A 13,963-nucleotide genomic window follows, 5' to 3' on the forward strand; every position below is an offset into this window, starting at 1 on the left:
ATCTTTGGGTTAATAGTAAAACTCTTTAACTAGTTGTAAACTGTAATCGTCCATTCCTTAAAATCCACAATGTTTGCCACCTAATGTGCATTATTGAAGTTTATTAGGATAAAAACCTATATACATTGATAAAACATATTTAAGAGACTTTACTTAAATGGTATTAATTAATTAATCATTGTAAGGTAATTGATCATCAAATTCAAACCTCATCCACCACACCCCAATGTTTCAAATGTAAGTTCGAGAAATAATCTGCATTGGTTGGTTTGGTGAAAAGTAGAGGAAACTTGTGATTATCCTAATCTTTCATCTATGTGGCATACTCATAAGGGAGATGTGTAACAAAACAAGCCAAAACTATCATCTAATTCTAACGGACCTCTTCTATAACATCATACTGTTGCTGACATAATAATCCCAAAAAACAATCCATGTGCTGTATAAACATATAATATAACATGATCATGTATCTCAATGATAATTTATCTGAAAAAACTAAATTAAGACCAAGTGAACTCACCTTGTCAGGCAACCATTCAGATGTGTCCATCATTGTATCCCAAAAGGAAATTTTGGTCTTCATCCTTATGTCGTACACCTCTCTTTTTAGAAGAGGTCAGGTTTATAATACCATTTCTTGAAATTTTTCTCGTGTTCAGTCCTTAATAACCGTTTAACATGCCTTACCCTTTAGACCCTCAGTTTTAATGAATTTGTGTAAAAACTATGAACAAGCGGTCTTTTTTTGACAAGTTGACCATGAAGTGTGAGAAAATACTATACCAAAAAAGATATGTCATTTAAAATTATATTTGCTTGTGAGATTTCCAAATATATTTAAACACATTCTGTAAGACATGAGTCATAGTCGGTGAATTCTCAAGAGAGGTTAGATCGACTATATCAAACTTCTGGACTGGCTGCTATTAAATACATAAAAACAATAAATAAATAATATACTTACTTTATTTAAAATATAATGAGAACTTTAATTATCTCCCTTTGTGATGGGATCTGAATCACATCGTCCCCTTGAGAGTTATATCAATCAACTTATCACCATGAGAGGCTATATTAATCATCTTTTTACCCTTGCTTGAGGTGTTGAGATAGAACAATCGAATATCTTGTTATAATGAAAGATAAAAGGTGAATGACCGCATTTGATTCACTTATGAACTAGTCAAATCATCGAGTACTTATCTCAACCATCAAGGAAGGTGATAATGGGGAATCTTCTGGGGATGATCCATCATCGCCAACATCCTGTAACAATATTAACATTTTATATTGGTTAAGCAAAGTATTTAACAAAGATTATAATGTACACAGTTGATGTTATATGTACCTCTACTGTCGAAACAAATGTTAATCTAGGATCCCTCTTCGATGCAGCCTCATCAACCCCAGGGTACTGTTACAATATTGACAATTATAAGTTAACAAAGAATCAAAAATCGAATGCTGAATTTAGATATAACATATACATATGACATTATGCTTACTTGAACTATCAAGGAAAGTGTTAATAGGGAACCTTCATGAGATGATCTCTCATCACTAACATTAAAAGTCCATGTAGGATCCTTCCTTGATGGTCCCTCATAAAAAATTTGACATTGTAACAATATAAATAATCACGTGTTAACAGATAATCAAAGTATTTATGAAATAACACCTCTTAGATACCCTAACAATTAAGTACTTACTTTAACTGTAGATAGAGATGTAAATGTGGGACCCCCCTTGATAGTCTGTCATTATCGTCATAAAGAGACTATAACAACATATACGAGTATATTAGGGTTTACATGTTTGCATATTTGATTAATGTGTCTATTATTAACTTTTTTACCTATACGACAGTATCTATATAGAGATGAGATCGTGTGTCCTTCATACGAGTTATTTTATCTTTCATATGACTTAGCCTATCCTCCATAAAAGTTATCTGATCTAAGATAAGATTATCCCATCGAGCCAATGCAACATCATTTGACGTGAGGATCATTTGACATATGTTCGGTGATAGGAGACACAATAAGGGCTCTGATGATATGCACTTAATGACACAAGTCATAACATAGGCATCGAAAGAAGTGCACTCGGTGATAGTAGGCTGAATAAGAGTCTTGATATAAGACGGATCAATGATTGGAGAAGTAATATTAGGAGAAACAGATGATGCTTCTTTTGATGAGAATGAGAAGGATGTCAATTAAGAAGACTATTTATATGACATTCCCGTGTATCAAACAATGTCATCAAACCAGTCTATAGCTTTCTCAACTGGAGTTAAAACTAGTGAGAAATTAACATCATCCTGTAAACGTTGTTTAAGTAAACTTTGTTATACCTTATTCATATTTGAATCAATAACAAATTATTACTTACTGCATCTCAGGTGAAGATAGTTAGGATATCATCCCATCATTGGATGTTTTTCGTGTGCTACCTCAACATGCGTGTAGATCTAAAACTGGCATGATATCCGCCCATTGATATAGTGTGTCCAATGTCTCATATATCTAAAACTACAATTTTAACTTAAATATGTTATTCTAAAATATTACAATCGTATTAAATTGTTTTTATTTTAATCACAATTTGTGTTTAATTAAGAAATAATACAATTACCTGGAAAGCTACTGGAAACCCAATGATATCATACTGTCTCATAAGGTTTTCTTTCTTTTTCACAAGGTTGGAATCTATACAAATTCGAGAGATATTGTCATAAATCAATTGATACATCATCTGTCACACACATACTCCTCATGAGTATGTATTGAATCCATTAAGATGACTAGTCAACTGTAATATCTTTCGGGGATTGTTTACCTCAAATTACTCTCTAATAATGCTATATGAAGGTAATACAACAAAACCAACTTTACTACATCAGTGTCGTCCTCCCCTTAAGGCCTTTGTTGGAAAACACGACTTAAATCAATATATATAACTAACTTATGCTCGTGAAAATATGTATGTTAGATCCAATCTAAGGCCTTTAACAAGTCAATATCTAACAATCGACTGAATCAAAGGTCTTTTATAATGGTGAACTCGTACAGGTTAAACCTGATGTCAACCTCACTAACTCTAAACCATAGCTCATACTCGAGTTTCTCTTATTTATCTCTCTTAGGATAAAAAGAGTGTACCAATACTCCACTGAATCAATTATCCTTAAGGTCGAAGAAGTGTCCAAAACAGGTATGTTGAAACATTTTTAATTGGTTCTTTGTCAATATTTTCTTAATTATGACTCTTACATCTTTATATCTATATATAATAACTTGAGTCTTGAAGTGTTTTTCGATAGGAAATCTTATTTCACTCTTTTCATCATCTCTTTTTCTCTTTTGTGGAGCTTTCTGTAAAAAAAAAATGAAATTACAATTATATCAATTTTATATTAAAAATAATTAAATTCTTAATATAGATATATTATTCAGAAAAATAGACCTTAAATTTGAATTTTATAGGTTAAAAAAACCCTAAAATAGAAAAATTTTAATTTGCCCCCTTACATGGAAAATCTCAAAAAACACTCATAATTTAAAATTTTCATTCTACCACCAACCCCTACCACGCAAATTCTTGTGGTGGAAAAAGTTAAAAAAACTACAATTTGCCCCCCACTACACGAATTCGTGTGTCCACCTATTTTTACAAATTTATACTTTTGCCCCACCACATGATTCATTGTTTATAAACTTGCAATTTGGCCCTTGACCATACAAATTTGTGTGGTCTAGAAAGTTTGAAAAATGCATAAAACCTTTCGTCTCCAAGAAATCTCACCACACGAATTCGTGTGGTGAACAAAAATTTCATGTAGTCACTACCGATTTCATGTAGTGAGATTTCACCTCCCAAATTTTGTTTTTCAAATATCATTTCATCAATAATCAATTCTATACCTAATCTAACATAAAAGTCCTAAGAAAATTAGACCAAAACACCAGCACATCAAACAATTTTATCAAATGTTTTAAATCAAAACTCTAAGTTTAAACACCGAAATACCATTGCAAATCAACTAAATCTTACACCAAAATACATATAAACATGTTCACTAATATTTTTATCTATTTTTGTTGTCAGAAATATCGTCAAATTTGCTTTAAAAAATGGGCTGGAGAAATTTTGGTTGGGAAGAAATTTTGTCTTTTTCTTTGTTTTTTTCATAAAAGATAGCTCATCTTTATAATGAAATAGGGTATTTTTGTTTAAATATAAAAAGTTTGGATAAATTTTTTTGACCCCTCAATTTTGGGTAATTTAATTAATTTCTCTTAAGTTTTTATATTTATAAAAATGAAATATAGTTACCAATAAAACTATGTGTATCCATTTTTGGTACACAATTTGTGTACACAGATGATGTGTTATCATGTGATTAGATATTTCTTTATCATGTGATGACACCTGTTTTAAAATCACTTAATTACATTATGATACATCACTGTGTATATGAATTGTGTATAAAAAATGAATACACATAGCATTGCTCTATAGTTACTTATAAAAGAATAGATTTTTCATATGAGCAAGTCTAGAGTCAAATCTTAATTTAAAATTTATCCTACTCATTCTTATTAATTATGTCTCAGATGATAAAATTTTTTGTTACAATATATATAGTTATTTTAGATATTTTTATAATAAAATTTAGGGGAAAGGACTATTTCCCACCCATTGTTTAGTTGCATCTCAAAAGCATACCCACACCAGATAAAAAACCCAAAAACCTACCCAAAGTTTAATCTGTTTGCATCCACCCACATCTGCCATTAAATTTTCCGTTAAATAGAGGGGTAAAACCGTCATTTTACTGTTTATATTCCACTGATTTAATTTTAACGCATTTTCCCCCTCCGATTTTAAAAGTTACACTTTACCCCCATCCCTAAACTTTAAAAAGTGACTTTCACCCCCTCAAATCCCTAATTTTTTTTCATTTTCCCTCCGGCCACCGGCGACGACGTGGCTGGAGGGAGAGTGACGAGGGCTCGTCCATTCTCTGGACGATGCTCGTCCTTGGAATGGACTACGATCGTCCATTCTCTGGATGACGCTTCGTCGTCCAGAATAGACGACGATTCGTCTTCCAGACTGGAAGATGCTTCGTTGTCCAGAATGGACGATGATTCGTCATCGAGATCTGGACGACGAAGCGTCATCCAGATCTGGACAAAGCGTCGACCGTTCTGGACGACCGTCGTCCTTCTTGGACGACGATCATCGTCCAGAGGTGGTCGACCTCTGGACGAAATCTTCTCAGCCGTCGTCGGAAAAAGTGGCTGCATTTCAAGGGGGAAAAGTGAATTTTTTAAAACTTAATTCAGGGGATAAATGTTAGTTTTTCAAATTAAAGGGGGAAATATGAGATAAAATTTTAATTATTTAATATTATTGATGAAATTACTAATTTGCCCCTTAATCTAACTGAAAAAATGTGGGTGGAAACAAACAGATTAAATTTTGGGTGGATGATTGGGTTTTTCATCTGACGTGGGTATGTGATTGAGAAACAGCTAAAACATGGGTGGGAAATAGTCCTTTGCCCTAAAATTTAAACAAAAATTTTCATATTATATATATTAAACAAATAGATTGACTAGCGTGGAATTCAGTCACATCATTTAAAAGAAATAAAACAAGATTATCAAGGCATGATACGTACAACCCAAAAGAAGATAAGGAAACAAATCACTATCAAGATGATGTTTTTTTTTTTTTTTGTTTTCATTTAATCTTTTCAATACTATGATTGCTCAATTCAATTATTGTGATGTATATAAACTTCTTAACAGGTAAAATTCAATATGTCAAGTATTAGTTTCCATGCTTTACTTGCCAAGTGAGATAAACTTTAATAACTGGAGAAATGAAAAAAAGGTAAAAAGAAAGATGAAATTCTTTGAGATGATATCTATATATCAATTATAATGAAGGGGAAAGGTTTCTATATCGACAAATTTTTCTTCAAGAAAATAAATTTAGTCTATTATGCATTAAATGCATTCATATAAAGTTTTCAAAATCTCTTTCAAAGTGGTGGAAAAATCCACCGTATATATAACACTCTACTTTGAATTTTTATTATTTACAGATAATTATATTAACTCTATTAAAAAAAAATTTATTGAGATAAAAATCAAAACAAAAGAATATAATTATTTAATATTTTGTAAAGTGATATTAAATGTGTTTAAATTACTTCATTAAAACTTTACTAAGAAAACCAAGTAAAACAAAACCTATTGAAACGAAAAAAAAGTATAGTGTACATTTTATCTAATATGTGACAAACTTAGAAAATTTGCTTCCCATAATAAATGCTCCATTTGATGAATGTTCTCCCTCTTTGTAGTAGGATTAATTTGGTTGTTTATTGAGTCATCACATACCAATATTATACACTAACTTTTCAAATATTAAGATCGATAATGTCTTGATAAGATATGTTTGGTTTTGTCTTCTTTAATGCACTCACCTCTAATTTGGTTGCTTATTGAGTCATTACATGTTGCATTGTCTTCATTTAAAATGGAAGGAGTATCTATTGTAGAAGGACGACTACACGTATTTCGAATATGATGGATGACAAACCGTAACCATATAGATTCTCAGTTGGCTTCATAGAGAGCTAAAATCTTTGAATAATTTAAAAATGTTGCAACTAAAGTCTAATTAGAAGAGCATCATGATATTGTTGTGTCATTATATGTGAAAATATATCCCGTCTACAAGTGGGTCTTATAAGGGTCAAAATGATAATTAACATCTATATCTTCAATTAAACTAGGATTTTTAGGGAATTTAATAGAATAAAATAATTTTAAATATTTAGTTTCACATAGGTAACAGAATATTTGTTTAATTTTGTTCCAGTAGTGACGGGTTGGTGCAGAGCTAAATCAGATCAATAAATTTACTACGAAGGATATATCCAATCTAGTGCATTGCGTCAAATATAATAAGATTCCAATAACATTAAGATATAGTACTTTAGGATCGAGTATCTTTTCATCTTCTTCTTTAGGACAAAATAAGTCATTTTTTAGATCGAGAGATCGAATAACCATTGAGGCGCTAAAAAAATAAGCCTTATCCATATTAAAGTGTTTTAACAATTTTTCAATATTCACGGATTGATAGATAAATATTCCATTTAAATTGTACTCGATTTGCACATCAAAACAATATTTTGTTTTTCCCAAATCCTTCAACTCAAATTCTTTTTTCATATATTCAGTAGTTTTTAGAGCTCTTTAGGAGTTTCAATTAAATTTATGTCATCAACATAAACTGTTACAATAGCAAATCTCAATTTTGGTCTTTTGATAAAGACACATATGCATATACGGTCATTCACATAACTTTCTTTTTTCAAATATTCACTAAGATGATTGTACCATATTCTTCCAAATTATTTTAATCTGTGCAATGATATTTGTAATTTAATTGAGTACATGCCTCTTGGATTGACCATTTTTGCTTCAAGCAATTTAAATCCTTCAAGGAGTTTCATATAAATTTTTGTATCCAAGTTTCCATACAAATAAGCAATAACTACGTCAATTAGATGCATATCCAGTCCTTCAGCGATTGTTAAATTGATTAAATATTTGAATGTGATTATATTCATTACAAGTACATATATTTCATCAAAGTTTATACTTGGCCAGTGAGAAAAGTCTTGGGCTATAAGTCTTGTTTTATATCTAGCAATATCACATAAATACCTATTTATATCCAACTAGTTATACGTCCTTAGGTATTGGAACTACAAATCCAAGCATTTGACATTTTATAGAGAAACTAATTTTGCTCAAACTGCTTATTCCCACTTAGGGTAATCATATTTTTGTTTGCACTTGTCCATAGTATATGATTCAAAATCATCATCATTCATAATTTTAGTATCTACTACAAATGAAAATACATCATCAAGGTTAACCGTTTCACGGTTTCACATCTCTCTTGTATAAGTATAATTTAAAGATATTTTAGTATTCTCATTATCCTATTTTTCAGAGGTTTGTATCACTTCAGGGGCTTGAATCTCTTCAAGGATCATAAATTCTTCTGGAGGAATATTAGAATGCGTGAATTTTTCATTCATTTTAGGATTATCATGATTGATTTCTATTTGATTATTTGTTTTTCTTTGTTGAGGGACAGTGTCCTTTGATTCAATAGGTTTACCACGCTTTTAGCATGTAGTAGATTGATCAATCATGGTTCAAATGGACTATTCAATAGTTACATTAATTCTTACTAGTGCTTTGACAATTAGTACTTGTAATTTTGTCATTTTTACTGTATCCACAAATGTATTAGACATTTGGCTGACAATAATTTATAAACGCAATAAGGGCATATATAGTATAACCAAATATCCTTAAATAAGATATATTAGGTTGATGACCAATAACCAATTATAGGGGGGAATATTGATGATAAGAAAAAGTTCACAAGTGAATTAACGTTACAATATATAATATAACATGTCCCCATAAAGAAGTTGGTAATTGAGTTCTTAGTAATAAAATATATGCAATTAACTGAAGTCGTTTGATAAAAGACTCAGCTAATCCATTTTGAGTGTAAACATGCAAGATTGGATGTTCAACATCAATCCCTATAGAGATGCAATAATCATCAAATATCTTGGATGCAAATTCATCAGCATTATCTAGTCGTATTAACTTGATCGAATAATCTAAGAAATGTGTCTTTAATTTGATAATTTGTGTTAACAATTTAGAAAAAACAATATTTCGAGTTGACAATAAATAAACATGAGACCATCATGCAGATGCATCAATTAAGACCATAAAATAACATAATGACCCATTTGATGGATGAATGAGTCCACATATGTCCCATTGAATCCCATATAGGAATGATGAGGATTCAACTCCAATTTTGGAGGGAAATAGTTTGATTATCAATTTGCGTTATGAACAGGCGGTGCAGAATTTGCACTAGACAATAAAATTTTATGATTTTTTTAATGTATGTCTATGTGAATTTTCAACAATTCTACACATCATTATAGATTCTAGTGACTTAGAAGGCCATGCCAAAATATAAAGATGTTTGGATCAAAGAACTTTTGGTTTCAATTGTCTTTATAATTGTATAATATAATCGAGATAATAAAACAAACAATTTTTCTAGTATAAGCTTTTTTCCAGAGACATTATCAGTAATACAAATAAATTCTGCACTATTTTCACTCATAGTTTCAATGTGATAACAATTATTTCTTATATCTTTAAAACTAAGTAGATTTCTTTTGGGTATAATTGAATATAATGCATTATTGATGCTTAGTTCGTCTCATTTTTCAACAAAATTATAGTGCTTTCGGAGCTTGCAATCAGATTTATTGATCTTGAAATTGTGTTTACTTTAGCTTTGATTAGTGCTAAAATTAACAATAATTTCTTTTCCTTAAGAATTGTGTGTATTGTTGCACTATCTACCAAACAAATATCTCCATCATCAACGTTTGAAGTCAATGCTTCAACTTTAGAGTCAATTTTCTTTCTTTTAAAAATTACGTTAGTCATAACGTACACAAAATTGTGAAAAGAAGGAGAATATGATAATAAAACACAAAGTAATATTCATGCTCCAAAACAATCATATGTGATGGATTCTAATTATAAAAATCTTGGGACCCATATTTTTATTCACATCACTAATCAAGTGACCCATATTTTTATTCTTGAAATAAGTTTTGAAACATTAAGATTCATTTGATCGACATGATCTAAATCATCAATATGGTTGCTTAATGTAGATCTACTCAATATTTGTATGTACTACCACACCTATTGTTTTGTGGTTTACTCTGTATTATTCTTTATTTTGCTACAGTCTTAGTCTACTTCTGGTGGTATGATTGAGATTTTTTATTATAACTATCTTCGGATCGATAATTATTTCATCCATGACTTTACTCACATCTATGATAACTACTTATGATAGTTGCATTTAGGGGTGGATATAAGCCGAGCCGAGCTCGAACAGGGCCTAACTCGTTTTCAGTGAGCCCAAGCTCGGGCTCGGGTTCGGGCTTGTCGAGCTCGTAAAACATATGTTCGTGTTCGGCTTGTTTCATAATTTTAGTGTTCGGGTTCGTGTGTTCAGGCTCGGGTTCGCTTTGAGCTTGTATTTTAAGGAACAAATGGTGTCGTTTTTTACTTAAAATTATGTTTTTTTATTTGAGTGAAAGCTCGTGAGTCGGGCTCAGCTTGCTTAATCGGTGTTCGGATTCGGGCTCGTATTCATTTTTTGCTTCAAATTCAGGCTCGTGTTCGGGCTCGGGCTCGTTCAAGGCAAGCTCAAGCTCGTTCTAGCAAAGCTTGTTTCGAGCACGAACAAGCTTGCTTCGAATCTAGCCCTAGTTATATTCACTTTGTGTAAAAAACCCATTTAATATTATTTATCATATTTTAAGAACTTCAGGTTTAAATATTATCATATTTACAAAAATTTTGATTTTGTAGACAATATATAAGAATTAATTTTTGAAACATCAGGTTCAAATATTATCTTATTTTACAAAACAACTAATTTTGTAGGGAAAATATTGAGCTTAATTTTTGAAAACTTCAAGTTCATATATTATTCTATATTTACAAAACTTTTGGTTTTGTAATTAATATTTAGAATATTATAATATGTATTTTAATTATATTTTGGACTTCAAGTCGATATTTTTCACAATTTATACAAACTTTAGGTTGTAAAATGTGATATCGTTATTATAAAATAAATATTTTGATGAAACTTAGGACTTTAGACCCATATGTATATATATATATTCTCTTGATTTTACAAACTTTATGTTACAAATCGGATATAATTATTATAATAAAAATAAATATTCAAATAATATTCAGAACTTTTAGGCCAGACACATGTCTTTGTAAACTTCATTTTATAAATGATATTCATGAGTTCAGTTCCAAATTTATGATTTTGTAAATTTTGGATTACAAATGATATTCAAGACTTCAGGTCTGGATTTATAGTTTTACAAATTTCGAGTTGTAAATATAATGTAATTATAAATGAAAAATTAAATAGAAGATAACAATAATTAAAACATCAATAGTTTCTATTTTGTAAATATGATAATATCATAACATAACTTGGGTATTCGTATTTATAATATATAAACGAAACAATAACATAATTGAAAAATGATTAATATGAAAATACCTAAGCTAATTGTATTCATAATGTGTTATAAATATGATAAAAAATTATGAGTAAAGGATGTTATAATTAAAGTAAATTTAAAGTAGAAGAAGAATATAAAAGAAGTAAATGTAAGCAGAATAAAAATGAAAAGCTGAAGAATGAAAGTAGAACTTGGGAGGATTGAATGAAAATTTTATTAGGTGTCTATGTTACAAATGAAGACAGGATGGTGTATCGATAGGAACTCTTGCCGCCTCTCCAATCAATGAGATGACCATTTTCCAAAGTAAATTTCCAAGACTATTTAATGTTTTCACATTATCTTTTGGCCAAAGTCTCTTTCACATGGTGGAAAAATCCACCATTTATAACATTTTCATCATTTATACAACTTTTTGAAAGTGTGAATAGATGGCAAAAGAAAGAGGTCACGTGTGTGTTTCACTTTACTATTACCACCTAATATCTATTTAAGTCTAATGTTTCATATCATTAGAATTATTTATATTTTTAAAATAAAAAAAGTAAAAGAATGATTCAAATTTTCTTAACTTATATATATATATATATATATATATATATATAGCTCATTTTAGGCATCTGGATATGACTATCCACATATAATCTCATGCCAACCACGTGCATATTGAACGAGAAATAAAAGAATTAATTTTAAAGTAAAAAAGAAAATAAATGTCAGATTATACAAATGTATTGTTTATTTTGCCTCTGCTCAATCGTGATATTACTTAATATTAATGTTACTTATCTGGATAGGGAGGCAATTAAATGGGTGGCATGGATAACGTTACTTCCATTAAAACAAAACAAATATTAAATTTAGAATAATTATTTTTAAATTATACATGTTCATAATGTTGGGGTAATAATAATGAGGTATATATAAAAACTACATAATACTGCTGTGGACCGTTAATGAGGACACGAAAGATGATCACCCACCACCACCACCACCACCACTAAGGACGACAAAGTGTCATTTGGATGATATGACAATGAAGAATAACGCTTTGTTGTCGTTCGTCACATTGTCCAGACGATGAACTTGTCCTTCATCGTCTCTTTCCTATCTAGATGACGAAGGGTCATAGATTGAATTCAATAAGATTGTCAATCAAATTCCCTAACCTTAAGATTGGTAACCATATTTTCTAAACCACTGAAGATGAAACCTATAAATAGAGGTGGAAGTGAAATTTTCAAAATTTAATCATGAATAAAATTATTAGTTTTTTAAAGTAAGAGAAGAAAATGATATAAATTTTTAAGGTTTTAGATTTTACTCTTATTTTTAACTAAAAATTTTAATAATAATTAACTCATATATGCGTGTTTAGGTTTTTCATTTGTTACGGTTATGCCTTTGGCCATAAAATCAATTAACCAAATTGCTAATTATTTTTCTAATTAACAAAAACACCCTCTATATAAAAAACTTAGGGATTTTTATATATTATTTTAATCAAATAATAAAGTTTTAGAAATGAGGAAAATTTTCGAGTGAGTCATTAGCGCGTCTTAATGCTTACAATTAATAAATATTTATTTAATTATTTTTAATAATAAAAAATTAACGATTGTGAACCAAAACTTAATCATGAAGTAAGCCTTTATAGAACAATGTGCTATCTTATTCTTCTACAAAGTTTCATTTACTATATGAGATATCTCAGTTTAAATATAAATAATATATACGGTGTGTTTTTATAAAATACAAAACGCACCGTTTCTTTTTTAGCAATACTTCAAAAGGAGAAATATCAGTTTTCCTCTCTTTCTACTTTCATTTGAGAGTATCCAGTGAGAAGCTAAGACTGTGTTTTGCGCTCTCTTCTCTTTACTGCAACAATGGATTATGGTGATTGCTGATCGTTAAACGATCATGATAAGTTTTCTTTTCTTTTCTATTGTATGATTAGATAGAGGGCTATGATTAATCTTGATAATGTATACCAATTTTGCATCTTTTGATGTATAAATATCTTGTATATCTCTAATTTGTTTGTCAATGAGAAAATAGAGAAACTTTCCAGTATTTTTTACTCTATTTAGGTTCTTTGTAGATAGATTTGTAAAAACATGTATATGGTCTTTATCTAAGCATATATGTAGTGAGTATGCAAGATAGAAACCAAAATTAAATTACAGAATATTAAACACTGACCTCCAACCATTGCTTGACGATTTGATGCAGTATAATCCTCTGAAAATTGCTTGTAAATTTCATCTTCCAGATGATCTCTTTTTCCACATAGAATGGTGTATGTTTTTCTCTTAGGAAAAAGCTCACCTAGGGACCCTATTTATAGCCTTAAATTAAGCATTCTACCATCAAGAATGCAACGCAACGTGTGGAGTTATGGCATGGGAGTTACAAACCATAATGCATGAGAGTTACAGACCATTACTCCATGAAGAAATAACTGCAAGAAGCAGTTACCAGTAAGAAGAAAAAACTGACATTCTCCCACTTGCTCTATAACCCATGAATCCACATACTGAAGTAAAGAAATAAAATATACGAATTATGATGATAAGTCCTCTAAGAACGAGTATTATCTTCCATGTATCACAATGTATTCATTCCTTTATAACTTAATGAATAAACCTTATGTTTATTCTAGGTCCAAAATTGATTATTTTCTCAACCAAAATGTGCACATAAAAATGAGAAAAATTAATCAATTAAAAAACTGAATAATTA

Source organism: Mangifera indica, chromosome 15, assembly GCF_011075055.1.
Source record: "Mangifera indica cultivar Alphonso chromosome 15, CATAS_Mindica_2.1, whole genome shotgun sequence".
In the NCBI taxonomy this organism is placed as follows: domain Eukaryota; kingdom Viridiplantae; phylum Streptophyta; class Magnoliopsida; order Sapindales; family Anacardiaceae; genus Mangifera; species Mangifera indica.